A 17,513-nucleotide genomic window follows, 5' to 3' on the forward strand; every position below is an offset into this window, starting at 1 on the left:
GATCAATGACATTAGAATGGGGATTTGATGTGCGTCCTTTGATCCGTCGACCTTGATGGCCTGTTCGGCGGAGCTGAAGAAATTTGAACCTGTCTCTCTTTCTCATCTGCAGGACATAGTGAGCCAGTTAAAGCCGTCGGGCTCCTCTATGGATGCCATCCCGCCCCTGCTGTTGAAAAAAGCTATGGAGACTTGTTAATTATTATAAACCGATGTCTAAAAACCTGTGTGGTAACTGACTCATTGAAACATGGTGTAGTTTGTCCGCTGTTAAAGAAACCCAACCTAGATTTAAATGTTACGGACAATTTTAGACCCGTTTCAAATTTGCCTTTTTTTTCGAAGATTTTAGAGAAGATAGTTTTGAACCAATTGCAGAATTTTTTAGATGAAAATAAGATATTTGAGTGTTTTCAATCAGGTTTTAAAAAATATCACTCGACAGAGACTGCACTTTTGAAAGATGTGTTAATAGCTGCCGACTCTGGGGTGTCTACTGTATTATTATTACTAGATCTGAGTGCTGCCTTCGATACAGTAGATCATTCGATTCTTCATGCTACATTAGGGTCTATTCTCAGGAAACACGGGTTGTCGTTTCACTGCTATGCAGACGACACTCAAGTTTATTTACCCCTAAAACCAAACTGTAATGGACTGGAAAAATTAAGGCGTGTATATCTGATGTGAAAGCTTGGTTAGCTCTAAATTTTCTTAATTTTAATGAAAATAAAACCAAAATTATAATTTTTGGCTCATCAAATTCTCCAACTCAAATAACCCTAGGTAATTTAACACTGCCTGCAAAGACTTGGATTAAGAATTTGGGTGTTGTTTTTGATGATGGCCTGAAATTCCACAAGCAGATAAGTTCAGTAGTCAAATCCTGCTTTTTCCAGCTTCGTCTTTTAGCCAGAGTAAAACCAATTTTATCTTTTAAATTTTGAAAGATTAATACATGCATTTTTGACAACAAGGCTCGACTATTGCAACTCACTGTACAACGGGATCAGCCAATCAGCTTTATCCCAGCTACAGATCCTAACAGGTACTAGAAAACGGGCAAACGGGACCATATTACTCCAGTGTTATGTCGGTTGCACTGGCTGCCTGTACGATATTGTGTAGATTTTAAAATTCTTCTTTTGGTTTTTAAATCTTTAAATGGGTTGGCACCTACTTATCTTTCGGATCTATTGATAGAACATTGTCCAGTTATGTCTCTTCGGTCCTCAAACCAGAGATTATTATTTATACCGAAATCTAAGTTGAAAAGTAGGGGAGATCGCACGTTTTCAAATGCGTTACCTTTTGCTATTAGATCTGCTCCATCCTTGCCTGTTTTTAAATCTTTTTGATTTGGCATATGCCTAAGGGATGAAATGCACTGTAGGTATTGTGTATTAATGTATTTTTTATTGTTGTATTTATGTAAAGCACACTGTTCAACTGGTGTTGTGTTAAGTAGTGCTATAGAAATAAATTGACTTTGACATTGACATTGGCTTCAGCCCGTTCTCCCGAACCCCCTTTTTCACCTCCGTTCTTCAAGCCAGCAGCTTCACTTCAGACCTTTAAGTCATTCATGTTACACTGGTCTGTCAACCTCTCAGGTTCCACCAGATTCTTTATCTCTGTGGGCTCTGCCTCCTTTTGTAGGCACCATGCTCCGATCAGAAGTCCAGTTGAGGCTCCGCCATGGCTCTTTCTCCCTCTGATGGCTCTGCTGTTCCCAGTGCCTCCTCTCTCCACTATGGACTTCCTTAGCAAATTTTTCTTCAAGTTCACTTTATTTCTAGATCACAATTTTAAAACGATGGGAGGGATGTTACAGTACAGTTACAGTACAGAAATGTAAATAAAAATGGTTCATTTAATAGGGAACAACAATGCAGAAGTAAAAATAAAAACATGTTGAAAATGTGTAGATGTAATCTATAGGCGTAGAGCAGGGGTGGGGAATCCTTGGCCCTGGAGGGCCACTGTCCTTCAAAGTGTAGTTTCTACCCTAATTAATCACACCTGCATTTCATTTTCAAGTAAGCCTGACTTTGATTTGGTGTGTTTAATTAGGGTTAGAACTAAACTCTCTAAACTCGCAGGACAGTGGCCCTCCAGGACCAGTATTCCCTACCCGTGGCATATAGGCTATCGCATAGGTCAGGGGTGGCGAACGTCGGTCCTGGAGAGCCGCAGTCCTGCAGAGTTTGCCTCCAGCACTAATCAAACACACCTGAACAAGCTAATCAAGGTCTAAAGAGTTACTAGAAATCTACAGGCTGGTGAGGTTTAATCAGGGTTGGAGCTACAATCTGCAGGACTGCGGCTCACCAGGACCAACATTTGCCACCCCTGGCATAGGTCATTGGTCTCCAACCTTGTTCCTGGAAGGCTTTTGTTCTGGAGATTTCAGCTCCAACCCCAATTAAACACACCTGAAACTGCTTATCAAGTTCTTTAGGGATACCTAGTCCTCTGGAACCACATTTAAGACACTTATAAGTATAACTTACACTTTACCCTGACACTGAAACACAGACATGATTTTTACTCATCATCTTCCCCTAAGTAAGAAACATCACAGATGACATATCTTAAAAATCTCAATTATTTCTCTTAGACATCAATGAGATTAACTGGTTAGCAAATAGAAACTTGTGTCCAAATCCATGTTCCTTTCTCCAATAGAGTTTCAGAAGAGTTTTTAAAGCCTGAACTTACAAACTGGCTTTAGATTTGCTAAAGGTCTTTACACACCGGGACGTTTTTCGTGCGCGTTTATCGTCGACGTTTAACGTCTCGTGACTCAAGAACGAGCGCCAATGTGAGTGCGCACACCCACGCGAAAAGCGCGAGGCGCAAATGCGTCATTTTCAGAAAAACGCGTGGGACACGTTTTTTTGGTTTGACGCGGCGCGTTAAAAGTTGGCCGACCAATGAGATTGGCGCTATTGTTCACGTGCCTGGCGCTGCTGAAGTTCCAGTAAAACACGACTTGGTGGCGCTCAAGCACAAAATGGTCTTGCGGAGCACGTGGAACAGGTAAACACACAAAGAAGCATCGAGGCTGTGGAGGTTTATGAAGGTGTCGGAGTTCCTCACAACATCGACTGAATTTCGAAGGTAACGTGATATATATAAGAACATAACAATACATAGCTGTGTGGGCTATATGATTAGATTAGATTCAACTTTATTGTCATTACACAAGTACAAGGCAACAAAATGCAGTTTAACGTTAGGTCTAACCAGAAGTGCAAAAGCAGTATAAAAAGTGCAGGATATCAGTATTTGCATAGGTGCAGGATTATGTAATACGATGGAACAATTTACTGTGGGTGGTGCTATGAACATAATATACAGAAATTTACAAATGGATATGTACATAATAAATTAAACTATACAGAACAGGAGTGAAATTAATATTTAGGTAGTGCATGAATGAATTTGGATTGTAACTAGTCAGTTAAGAGTGCAATGGCATAAGTTATTGTGCAGTGAATAGTTATTCTAATATTCATTACATAGTACAGGGGTGTAAACGATGCAATTCAAGTAGTCCAGCAGTGCAAATGAACAGGGAGTATGAAATAGACAGTCCAGTAGTGTATTTAACGGACCAGTAGTGCAAATTTACATTATAACTGTGCAAGTAATAAAAATGAATATTGGTGCATTACATTATGATATGTAATGCACTGACATTGAACAGTGATTAACTTCATACCATGCATGTTCCCTGTACACCGTGTGATATCACGTTTTGTTGTTTGCACCATAATACTTTGTGTGTAACTGGAACCTGTTGTACACAAACGTGGACAATTACACTGCTTCATGTTCAAAGAAAAATATTTGGTTATTATATTCATTGCTTCTTCCTAACCCCAAAGTAACTGGAAGAAATCTAAAATGCAAGCCAAACCAAAGGTCGGGTTTTAGGAGGTTAATTTGTGTTCTGTGTATAGGTAACCTAGTTTGTTTAGTCAGATGAAATACCATGAATCTAAATTACATTTGTAATCAAATATTGACCTCATGGATATCGTGGCATGGCCCTCAGTGTGAAAGATTGATTCTGATGAAAACTACATTTATCTTTACAGTGTTCACAGCAATATTTCTGCTAAAAATGATGTGAGGAAAAGTGAGGAGGCCCCAGCAAGCACGTCTTCAGGATCATCCAGCACCAGCCGTGACAAGGTCCAATCTAAACAAAAGAAAACAGTCCGAGACAAACCTCTGGAGAGGTCCCTCTTATTAAAAGATGCTAAAGGGAAAAAATTTAAAGCAGTGCACAGAAGAAAGAGGAGCACAGAAGGAGCGCTCTGCCAGTTTTTGGTCACACCTATAGATGTTTATTATATACCATTTTATTTAGTTTTTTTATGTTTATACATTCAAGAAATACAGTTGAACATGTACATTTCATACATATGTTTATTTGCACTACAGTTCACTTAGACTTCTATCATTGTGACTTTTTTGCTCTACAGCTCTGCCAGTTCTTGTTCACACAAATTAATGTTTATTATATACCATTTTACTTATGTATTTTAAGTGATTATACATTTAAGAAATTCATTTGAAAATGTCTAATTTCTAAATGTTGATTTGCACTACCGTTCAGTTGCACTAAAGTCATTGTGACTTTTCTGGACCAACATTTCTGACTCCTGTTTTATTTGATTTTACTGTCATGTCTCTGATTGTTATTGCAAACTGCAGTTCATTCACAAAAATAAATATTTGATTAAAAAACGAATTGAAAATAACGTGCCATTTTGACACTATGCATATATTTGTACATCAGTATTGTTGACCTCTTATTGTAATAACTACATACCTACTTCTTTAGCCAAATCACAAAATACAATACATTTGGGAGGAAATGTGAGAAAATTGTTAACAAGAGAAAGTGCTTGTAAAAGATTAGTTAAAAATACACACATCGGATCACCCATTACCTTATATTTTGTGAAAGAGCTTTAATTTTGATATAACGTGTTCTATCAAAATAGTTAATTTTATGTGGAGAGTGCTGATAATAGAATCGAATTATTTGATCAAATAGATTTGATTTAACAAATGTATTTAAGTTCACGGAGATATTGTTTGTACAATATATATATATATATATATATATATATTATAAACACACCGTTTTCAAAATGGCAATAATGACTATAACACGAATGCACAGTTTGCTTTTATCTGAGAAGATCATATTTCACATGATCATACTGTCAAGTAGCTGATGGTGAGTCCTGATGGTGAGTTGAAGTAGTCTTTGTATAGTTGCTGCTACTAGTAATATCCATGTTTTGTTAAAAGCAAGCATATGACTTGTTATTGACTAGCGTGTGGCTTTCTTCTTCTGTGTGACAAGTGAGTGTAAGAACAGAAGCATAAAGTTTCGCTGCGCCCCTTGTGTACCGGCATAAATCTGTTTTGTATTAAGCGCCATCTAACGTCCAGGGGTGAATTTGCACCTCACTCGGCTCAGCGCCAGTAAAAATCGTCTGGGTGTGAAAGCAAAAAAACGTCACGTTAAACGCCGACGATAAACGCGCACGAAAAACGTCCCGGTGTGTCAAGACCTTTAGGCTGCATTTAAAAGTCAATATTACTGCTTATTATAGTTTGGCAGACTTCAGGGTTTATCTGGGGGTAAGTTAACCCTATGGCTTGGTACATCCCAGATGTTATTTCCTGTTGAGTATATCAGTGTGAAAGAAAATGAAAACTGGATATTATTTATGAGATGTCCCCTCGGGGGAGGGCCCATGTCTGGGTTGCAAAAATGCTTAGATTTCAGTCAAATAATCCACTGAAATGTTACCCAAAAGGCACTCGCTTCCTTTAAAATTGTGATTTGAAAAGTGTGCTAAACTGATTTGAAAGTGTGCTTCTATTTACTTAAAAAATGACAGGTAGGCCTACCACTAAACATTTTATTGATCCTGCACCTTGTACATGACAGACAAACCGGGTGCCATTTCCAAGATGTTTATTATCCAACTAAGCTTTTCCAGAAGCTGTTGATAGCACGTGTTGGGTGGTTACAGTCTCATAAAAGCGTCAGGTTTTATGTCGTCAGCTTTTATGTCGTCAGCTTTTCACTATTAATAGTACCATCCCTCTTCAAGGATCGAAACTGTCTGTCAAAACACCCAGCTAATTTGTGTGTGGCTGGGGGTCAGGGTGATATAATATGGTGATGGGGCTGATATAACTTCTAATCTACCTTCAGCTTAGTTCTGCTCTCAGAAAGCTGGGGGAGCTGCCGCTCGACAACATTTCCTAACGGTAGTGTTTTTTCTTAGGAGATTATTTCTGAAGAGGTTTATCAAATGGGTTAGGGCTGCCACTTGAAACTCATAAATGGAAGAGAAGTTATTTTTGATTTTGACAGGATCACTCAAGGTGCCTCAGACAGATGGGACACAGCAGAAGGGGATAAGCCGTATGGATACACAAAAAGACCTTTCCAGTGCCTTCCGTTAATAACTACAATGTGGCCCTCGAGTGAAGATTAGTCGTGTGTGTGTTGTGTTTGTGGTATGTGTGTAAGTAATTGTGGTTTGTTGTTATTTGAGGCTCCTCCAAAGCACATTCATTACACTCAGATAAGGTTAAGTACCTATTAATGTTCATGTTGATGGACCTACAGGCTGTGTCTCCTAAATGTCATTTATTGGCAGTCATTAAGAGACTTTTACTTTCAAGCCGCCCACAATTTCATGTAGAATTCCTGATATTTTGCAAAGTGCATTTAGTTCATAATCAACCATGTTAACATAAAACATTTCTCCAATTTGTTTCTAAAATAACTAACTTTTTCGCATATTCAAGAGAAAACTGGAGCGCTGCATGCCTCTACAAAACTCTCTAATCATTGCTAAGCAATTGCTAAGGTGGTCTGAATGGTAGTTGCTAGGCTAGTCTGGCTGGTTGCTATGTGACTGCTTACTGGCCCAGATCTAAAGAGCCCATCCCAATATCTCTGATCCTCTGGTCTCTAGATACCCATTTTATCATCAAACAAGAAAAGATCCAAAACTGGATCATAAATTGGATGCAATAGCATTACAGGCAGAAGTTGTGTAGTACCAAGAATTCGCATTCACATCTGACAAACTGTACAGGGGTCTCATGTAGTGATCGACCGACATATTGCAGATGCCGATATGTTGGCTGGTATTTGGGCCATTTTTATTATCGCATTACCCAATAAATCTTTCAGTTTGGCCGATAGATTCTCCAGTTTGGTCACGTTAGTTCAGCAACCAGCCACCTCAGCTTCACCCATGACCTGCCACTTACTGTGTATTCAGAACGCCAACGGCGAGAGCGTCAAAGTGGCCGGAAGTCATTTATTTTCAATGAGAGCCGGTGGCGAGCTCCGGCGAGCAGCGGCGCGTCATGTACAGCATGAGCGTCGATGAGAGTTGAAATCAGCTTAACTTTATAATTATTATTATATGACGTGGTTCAGCGGCAACCAATCGGAAGGTGGAAATGTTCGGCGGCAACCAATCAGAAGGCGGAAACCTCCACCTGAGAGCAGTTCAGAGAATGCATTCGAGCATCTGAGCGTCCACTACACCTTTTCTTTAGCGTCGTTAGCAGGGCAGCCAGAGCTTTTATTGGTGGCGATGTGAATGCACAGTTACCGTTTTTTTATGTGATGCGCGGCCAAGATGGAGATGTTAAGCTTCAAAAATGGTCTTCACAAACCAATGATAGACTTCAAGGACACTACCATATACCATATAAAATGTCAACAACAACGTTATGGCATCAAGAAGCCTAAATAAAGGTTTTAGAAAGCTCACACAGATTGGAGGTAAAAGTGACCAGGATTCACAGATTTGCCCTGCTGAAAAAAACAGAATACCAGCAAGACCAGCATATGTTGTGTTTTGGTGCTGGTTTGCTAGTGAACACCAGCTAAACCAGCATCAGCACCAGCATTAGCACCAGCTAAATCAGCACCAAACCAGCATTAGCACCAGCTAAACCAGCATTAGCACCAGCATCCCATACTGGTCATACCAACATATGTTGTGTTTTGGTGCTGGTATGCTGTGACCACCAGCTAAACCAGCGTAGACCAGCATAATTCCCATGCTGGGCCATGCTGGTTTGATGCAGTTTTTTTCAGCAGGGTGTTTTGTCGTGTGTGTGTGTGTGTGTGTGTGTGTGTGTGTGTGTGTGTGTGTGTGTGTGTGTGTGTGTGTGTGTGTGTGTGTGTGTGTGTGTGTGTGTGTGTGTGTGTGTGTGTGTGTGTGTGTGTTGTGTGTCCATGACTTGCAGTGGATGGCTTTACTACTCAGTGGAGGGGTTAAATGCGGAGACATTCATTTCTCTTTCACTTTTTTATTGTCCGTATATTATATGCAATTAAATGCTGATGTCTCTGCAACATTTTTCCGATTAGCAAACGCTAGAATTTTAGTTCTCTGAGTGACATCTGGTACTTTTCATACCATGTGCTTTATGGGTAGTATGAGCTCCCAGTGAGTGTGCAGTGACCTCATATGGTGACCTTAATATATGAGCAAACTGTGAGTGCGCTGTGTGGTTACAATTTTAGCTCACTGTGATGCACACATTGTGACAACATTTTGAGGATCTTGTAATCTCATGCTGACTTCACTGACAGATCAAAGTGTTGACTGGGTTAGCTGTAGTTTAACTAGTTTGACTTATAAGTAGCTTGTCTAACAGTTTCAGAGTAGCTTTCCCGACACTGATCTTTCATACAATATTTACTCTCCAGATTAACCCAGAAATGTTCTTACGTTTATGTATGGGTTGTGCTAGTTTTTGCAGGATATGAGTAACAGAGTGGTTAAAAGATTGCGGCAAACAAGTGAAAGATAACCCCCCTCCCTTTCAAACACTCCTGGATACAACAGTCCAATGTCAATGCCCCGAGGAGTTTATAAAGACACATGCACGCACACGTACACATGCACATACAGAGAGACACAGGCAACCCTGAGGCCATTATGGGCTTACACGGAGGCAGAGGTCGATTGTGGCTCAGATTAAAGGCTCACCGAGGTCTGAGTTGATGCTAAGTGCTTCTGAAAAGTGGAAACCTGATGGAAACCAAGACAGCAAAGAGCGAAGATACAACATCTGCTTTTTCTGTTTGATATCCGTGAAAGCAAAATGATTGAGCCTCAAAATATTTATTTATAGGTCTTTTCATATTTTAATTATTGCAGGAAGTCAGCAGAAATTTCTTTAAACAGATGTCTTATAAATGGCAAATGATTTCTTCGTTCTCTGAAAATATAAATGTTTCCAAAAATCGATATTAAAGTCTGTCCTAATGCTAAACTCTTCTATTTCTCCTTAGAAAAGATGCCAGTCATATCTACTAAACTGTGCAAAGTCTCCAATCTAATCAGATATTTTACTATGACCCCCACACAAACAATATTACAGATACAGATTGCAAAAACTGAGGAAAGGTCTACGGTTTAGAACTCTAAGAGCACGGATTTGTTAACTCATGCGTATGGTTTATTAATCTGTGTGTACGATTTGTAAAACTGAGGGAACAAATTACAAAACCATGATCACAGATTTCGGGTCTTGTTTTCTATTCTCCAAGGTGAAAAAGCACCCATCATCATTCACGTTTTATCCATTGTCCAAAAGAATAATGGGAGAGGCAGGTTTTCTGTTGTGGTGACACTCACTCTCTCCTGTGTGTTTGTACACCTTTCACCCTCGATCAAGGTCAGCGCAAGAGTCCTAAAGTTTCTGCTTATATGACAGTTAACAGCAAAAGAGCACTCACGCTTCAATATTTGATTGACAGGACAACCTGCTCAGTGGTTGCCTAGCAATATTAAAAGCCATGCCCGCACTGTTCTTGTTTAAAGTGACCAAAAAAGGCAGTGTGGGGCGCCTTGTGTTTCCAAGCGTTTAAAACGTGTTTTGTGTGATCAGTCCCTTACCGATGTCTGGCTAGGTTTACACAACAATGATGTAGTGAAAAACAGAAAGGTTTTTACTTTGTGTTTATGAAAATTTTCCAGTGTTGTCGTGTGTATGGAAAAAAAACATTCACATTTATTTCCAAATATAAATATTTTATTATACAGTAAGTGTGTGCTGTGTCAAATGAGAGTAAAAATGTCAGATTTAGACCATGTCCAACTGTAGTGTGTTTAGATGACTGAAAACCTTAACTTTACAATTCTGATAATTAAAAGCACCACTTTTACACATCTTTTTGTCCTTACACTACAACATCAACACGTTTAATCCACACAAATAAATACACATTTGAAATTAATTAACCAGATTTTTTTTAACTTCTGACAGAATATTAGGTTTCTGTGTATGAATGCACAAGAAAATCAATACATTGCTATAGTAGCTATCTTACAAAGAGGCTCTTGACCATTTCATTTAGACTAGATCATTTCACAGAGATGATTAATAACTCCTTCAAACAAGATCTGATTGTAAATGCATTGCTATGCAAAATCATAGCAAATTGATGACAAGTGAGAGACGCATTTAAAAGTGTAAATCAATTCAATTAAATTAAAAAAGCTTGCAGACAGTGCAGAATACAAAAATCTAACTCAAGAAATATTTTTAGAAGGAGGGTTCAATTTACTGTCTAGTGTTTATTAAATAAAATAGGTCCTTGACATGGTAATAACAAAGATTATTTGGTTGACTGGACTGGATGTTTATTCAGCTGTTGGTATATGAGCAATTCCGGCGTTTTGGACGGTGTGACATTTGTAGTCAAATATTGCAGCGAATGCATTCAATATACTGAACCATCTATTTATATTTTTCCAAACACCTGAAGATAGAGATGATAGAGACAGAAAAATATCAGTCTATTCTCATGTTTTCTATTTAAGATGAGAGACACATGCATGCGTTATGGATGTGACAAAAATGAATACTTTGTAGGAATTTTGTGAATTAAAATGCACAACCCAGAAGCAATAATACCCAACAAATGGAGAAGGGTATTATTGTTGTCTTCAAAGAACAAATAATATTTATTTTATTTAAGTTTTTGTATGCACATTTATGGACAGGGACGGACTGGGGTTAAAAAACAGCCCTGGACTTTCTCCCAAATAGGCCCATCATCCGGCCATTCGCCCCTAGCCGTGCGCAACAGACACAAGGATGTCCTGATACTATGCCACATTACTGTCAGACTATTAGACAAGGATATTTAATATTTTGTCCATGTCATATTAAACTTTGATGTATAATAAGGCTGTGAAATAATGAAAATAGCTAGGCCTATTAATTTTGTCTGTACAGCTTTCACAAACAACCACCAGGTCTTTGCCAATTCCACAATACTAAACACAAATATGAAAGACAAGGAAAAACTGCACTCTGATGGAAGACAGACAGAAAGTGCAAGCTAGGATTTTTTTGGTTAAACTAATATTTGGTCAATTATTTAGCCCCCTTTCTTGTATATTAGCACGTTAAGAGTGGTAGCAATGCATGCCTGATATTTACCCGTTTAATTCAATACCTTAGTCTTCATTGTAGCAGAAAATGTGAGCTCACTACAACCTCTCATATACAATAAAGTCAATGAAAGAAATGAAAACCAATGCAATACGATGAATGTCCACCCACAGACTGTTTTTAAACGGGGTTGGATAAATATTTTTTGCTTTGATGTGTGTGATTTTAGTTAGATGACAGTTGTAGGTAGTTACAGTTTGACAAGAGTTTACAGTTTGACAAAAGCAAAATGTTTTGTTTTATTGCGACTGTATACAAATATAAGCAAACACTTTGCCGTTTGAATGATGTCCCATATGAACAAAATGACAGAGTATGTATTGTTTTTATGTTTCCACTGTTCAATCGCGCCCGCGCCTCTCTCTCTCTCACACACACACGCGCGTGCGCACACCCTCACATCACGTCTTTCTAACACTAGTTGCGACTTACGTTAATTTTCACGCAAGTTTTATTTATTTTTATATCGTGTATATTATATTATAATGTCACGTGTCCTGCTACTACTGGCACTTAGCTTTTGCTGATGTGAAGTTAACTCGGTCTGTCCCTCATCATGACCAGGCTGTGGATGCTCAGGCTCGCAAACATAGACGCTCGCGAATTCCGGGAATCCGTGGACAAATCACGGCTAGTAGGCCGACTCTTCTTCCTTGTTTTTTTTTTACACGTAGCAGCATATAAGTGATCGTATTAGTGCCTCTGCTGTTGGCTGTTCATATTGCGTTATTAGACTTTTTTGCCATCGGCCGGGCGACGGCCCTCCGCTGAACGGCCGTTCTGGACTTTTCCAGAACGCACAGATTGCCAATCCGTCCCTGTTTATGGAAGAAATGAACGTTGCATTTCTCCGTTATGGATGTGATAATTATGAAATTTGTATTGAAATTTTGTAATAATAAGTATTTTAAAATGCTTTAAAACTAAACAGAGACATTGTATGGGTAAAATACAGACATATGAGATACCAATATGGCTAAAACTTTGGTTAAAAACCTTTCATGATAAGGTAGACATTTGCATTGAATTGCCAGAACACAGGACTGTAGAATAAAGTTTTTTTTAAACCCCTATTTCTAGTTATGAATAAAAACATGGTTGATGTATTGTAAACCTTAACAATTCACACAAATTTAATGCCACACCAATTATCTCAATTACATAAATTCATTATGTATTCAAATGTTTTTCTGTGTAATTTGCTTCAGAACCTACCAAATATTTATGATCCAGAGTTTCTATCTCAGACGCTTAGGGATATGATTAATAACTTTTTGATGAAATGTGTGTCCTGCTTAACCCCTGTGCATTGTTCAAATTTACTACCTTTTCGTTTTGTTCTTGGATGAAAAATCCACTAAATTAAACAGCTGTCAAAATGTATCAGATTAATATTTTCTTTTTTTTCATAAATCTGTTAACCTCAGTACAGATCAAAACTACCAAATATTTACAAAAAACCTCAATGATTTTAACTCTTTAATAGCCAAGTTCATAGGTGATGTCACTCATTTGTGAGGAATAAATGATTCAATATGAAAGTGATTGTAAACTGGATTTTTTTTTACTTTTTACACAGTCTTGGGCATGTCAAAGATAAGTAAAAACACTGGCTTTGATGCATATTTTAGTTTTTGTTCAGCATAAGATTTTATTTTTCTCCCTCATTTGTGTCTGTTTTTGCCCCTTTGACTTCCATTATAACCACAGTTTTTGATTGCAGCGCCATGACACATTTTTATCATGCATTTTTGAATGTTGGTGGTTTTTCCTTTTGCAAAGAGGTCAAATGTTTCATATTTACTGTTAATCACCATGTGGCACCATTAACCCTTTAGAATGCCTGGTACATTGTACATTGAGTTATATGGAGTATAGCTCCATAATAAATGCATATTATTTGTGTATGAGTGATATGATGATTTTCTGTAAAAAATCTACTCTGCATCAGATTTATGAACATCATTTATTATTAACACAAAAACAACTGAACAATGAAGAAAAACATTCAGCACTTGCATCTGTTGTGGTGGACAAAGTGATATGCTGCAAGTCCTGCCGGAAAGACTGAACACACACATGTGCACACATACACACTAAAAGTTACTTTGACTGTTTAGTTCTCCATCCATCCTCATCTCTTGCTTCATTGTTCAATTTATTTGAAGTTGTTTTCAAAGTTGTTTTTGTGTTCATAATAAATGATGTTCATAAATCTGATGCAGAGTAGATTTTTTACAGAAATTTTTTTTTGCATGCACACAAACACACACACACACACACGCACGCACGCACGCACGCACGCACGCACGCACGCACGCACGCACGCACGCACGCACGCACGCACGCACGCACGCACACACACACACACACACACACACACACACACACAAAATAATATGCTATTATTATAGAGTTATACTCCATATAACTTAATGTACAAGCCAGAAATTAAGCTCTGTTTTTGCACAGGCCTACTAAAGGGTTAATGGTGCCAGATGCTGATCAACAGTAAAAATGACAAATGTGACCTCTTTGCAAAAGGAAAAAACACCAACATTAAAAAAATGCATGATTATATGGTGTGATGGCTCTGCAATCAAAAATTGTAGTTATAATGGAAGTCAATGGGGCAAAAACAGCCACCAAAATTCATTCCATTTGCTGAAACACAAAGAAAGTTGTGGTCAAAATAAGACAAAAAAACACTAGTGGATGAAAACATCCCGAAACAACACATAAGGGTTGAGTTAACGATGTACTCTTGCAGGAAAAATGTGTTAAGTTTATTTCATCACATAGATTCTGAGAATATGATGGCATAATAATGGCACTACATCAAGTCTGTCTTTCAACTGTGCTGTGCTCTGTCAGACTCCTTTTAATGTGACTTCTGTGTGCTCCATGCTCTCTGAGGAAAACAATCAATTGATCTTGAGTAAAAGGCATTAGAGAAGACCATTAGAGATATCCATGCTGTGTTATACTGAACATGTACGTTAATCACCCGCTAACTAAATAAGTTTTGCAGAAACAGATTTTAATGTCAGTGGCTGATTGTCTAATGTTATCCAGACAACTAAACGATGGCTGTTTATTCCTGTGTGGGCTTTAAAAGACATTCAACTCTTTACTTGAGTTGTTGCCGCTGCTTGTTTGGCTTCAACATCCTACTGCATACGATGGCTCGAGGCTTAAAATGGCTTGAACAGTAAATTATTGGGTGCTGAATGTAATGTTGTTGTTGTTTCACAAATTGATCTGTTTTTGTTGTGAATGCAATTGAGAGAATTTGCTTGCAACCCAAAAAGATTCACTTAGATATTTGTCATGTCATTGCTAGCAGGGACTCCAGATATGCGATTGTTCAGTTTATTTTCAAACACCTCTCTGCTGGACATGGATCAGTTTGATCAATGCGTGTCCACGTAGACCAAGAGTTAGTTGTACAATATTCCTAGGGTACAATAAAATGAAAAAATCCCATAGGTGGGACCCTAGCAATAAGAGACTAGTAACCATCAGTCACGACCCATCAAGCCCTAGCAACCACACACAACATCTTAGCAACCACACACCACTGAACTAAAACCACTTCTAATGTAAAAATCTGGTTTAACATTTGCACAATATTCAACAGGCTTTTCAGTATCTTCTAATCTTGATATGGTATGCTGTGCTTCCATTCTGATTAGTTTACTATGAGCTTACAGCGGTCATACTGCCCTAATGTAAAGCCATCTGCTATATGTTTACGAATCAAGCCTCACAAACCTTGTGTGAAACAGAAAGGTTCTTCAGATGATCAAGGTTCTCTTTATTGAACCAGCCTAAATGGTGCACAGGGGTTTTTTGCAAACAGCTTTAATTCTCCAAGCCTTCAGGAACAACAACAACATCTTTATAATTCCTACAGGCAACCTCTCATATCACAGTAGGTTATCTTACATTTAAACCTTTATAGATTTACTTGAGTGATACCAGATGATGAGAAAATGAACTTGACTATATAACCTTTCATGCATTTTCTGTGCCTGATTTTGTGATTGTAATAAACTCGTGAGCTAATGGTTCTCATTTCATTTTTATTTATTTGATGTGCACTGCCCTCTTGTGTAATAAGCGTGAACTCTTCTAACAGATTCTTTAGGCGTAACCAGAAAACCTATTTACAGTTTTTTTCGATTGCTAAACGATAGTGGGCACAACTGGAGCTACATGTGCAAAACTCTAACTACAGTCTGCAATACCAAAAGTCACGTGAGCTAAACTGTACATATCACCTGCAAAACTCACTTCAAGCAACACAACTCTAAACACATGACTCAAAACAGCTCAGTGCAGCCAAACACTAAACACAACCCTCAATGAGATAACACACACTGTCACTCACAACACACTGAGAGGAAAAACACTAACATCAAACACCAATACACAAAATACTAACTTTTTATCTTTACAGTTTCCACAATTTCAGTGACTTCATACAAAGTAATGTTTTCTTCAAATAATTATTTATTTATTGATTGATTTATCACATGATTTATTGAAATTTTTAAAACAGAACAATTCTTTAAGGTAAATGAAAATTAGCAGTTTGCTTCATTAGTCTGATGTAGTTTATGTAATTATAGTAATGAGGAAAAAAGGTAGAAAATAAAAGTACATACTGTAATTCAAACAAATAATTGAGGAGCTAATCGTGCCTCTCTCTAGCATCAGGCCACTACCTGCCACCCTTCTCCCTCCACGAACCCGTCTTCCTTGTTCCATTTCCAAAATTAGTTTTTCTGAGCTCTACATATATATATACATCATATTTATATGAAAGGTAATATTTTATATATATGAAATATATATATGAAATTGGAATTTATATTTATATGAAATTGCAGTCAGCAGTGTTTGAAAGGCACAAGACTGAAATCAATTCTGTTTTGAATGTGTGGTTCACAGTTTTGACAGCAGTGTGTTAGCATTTGAACAAAGTGCTGTAAATCCACAGTGTTGTGCAGGTTGTGTTTAAAGTCATGGGATAAGTGTGTAGAGTTTTGAAAACTGTGTTCAAGCAATGAAAAACGAACTAGAGTTTGGTCCACATGAACTGCTGCTGTGCAGACTGTAGTTAGAGTTTTGCACATGTGACTTCAGTTGTGCCCACTGACGTTTAGCAATCGAAAAAAACTGTAATAGATGACCATATAGTATGTGTACAGCTTTAATAAAGACTGCATTCTGCAGAAACAAACTAAACAACATCCCTACAAAGTAAAAAGCAACAGATTATTTTTTCTAAAACACTTTCATACCTTACCTTACATGTATGCCTTATTATACCTATAGTGTAAGTACTGCATTGTAGTTGTATTGTATGGTTAATTGAACATTTTGTACTGTATATAGCAATTCCCTAAGACAATTACAGTATCTCTGTAGTGCAAGTACATTTTGTCAGTACACTAAACTTGATAAACAGTATACAGTATTTAAACTTAACTGTAATTAACCAAAAGATTTAATATTGAATCACTGTTTCCCCCCCATTGAGCCATAGAGGTACTGCAGCTACTTTTTTATTAATTTATTTAAAGTTATCGCATTCTGGTTGTGAATAACTGTTTGACTTTCTCTCAATCGTCTTTGTCTATTAAGTGGATGTTTGTGTTTATGCAGTGTTTTCTCTTGTGTTTTCTGGTCTTATCTGCTGTGATGGCTCAGAGTTTGTAGGTGGGTGGGTTGGGATCTTTTGTGGTAAATGACATGATATGAGAGGAAGTGAGCGTTTTTAACCAACAAGTGTTGTAGTGCTTGTGGTGTGTGTGTGTGTGTGTGTGTGTGTGTGTGTGTGTGTGTGTGTGTGTGTGTGTGTGTGTGTGTGTGTGTGTGTGTGTGTGTGTGTGTGTGTGTGTGTGTGTGTGTGTGTGTGTGTGTGTGTGTGTGTGTGTGTGTGCACGTGTGTGTGTTTGTTT

The sequence above is a fragment of the Paramisgurnus dabryanus genome, chromosome 20, assembly GCF_030506205.2.
Source record: "Paramisgurnus dabryanus chromosome 20, PD_genome_1.1, whole genome shotgun sequence".
In the NCBI taxonomy this organism is placed as follows: Eukaryota; Metazoa; Chordata; class Actinopteri; order Cypriniformes; family Cobitidae; genus Paramisgurnus; species Paramisgurnus dabryanus.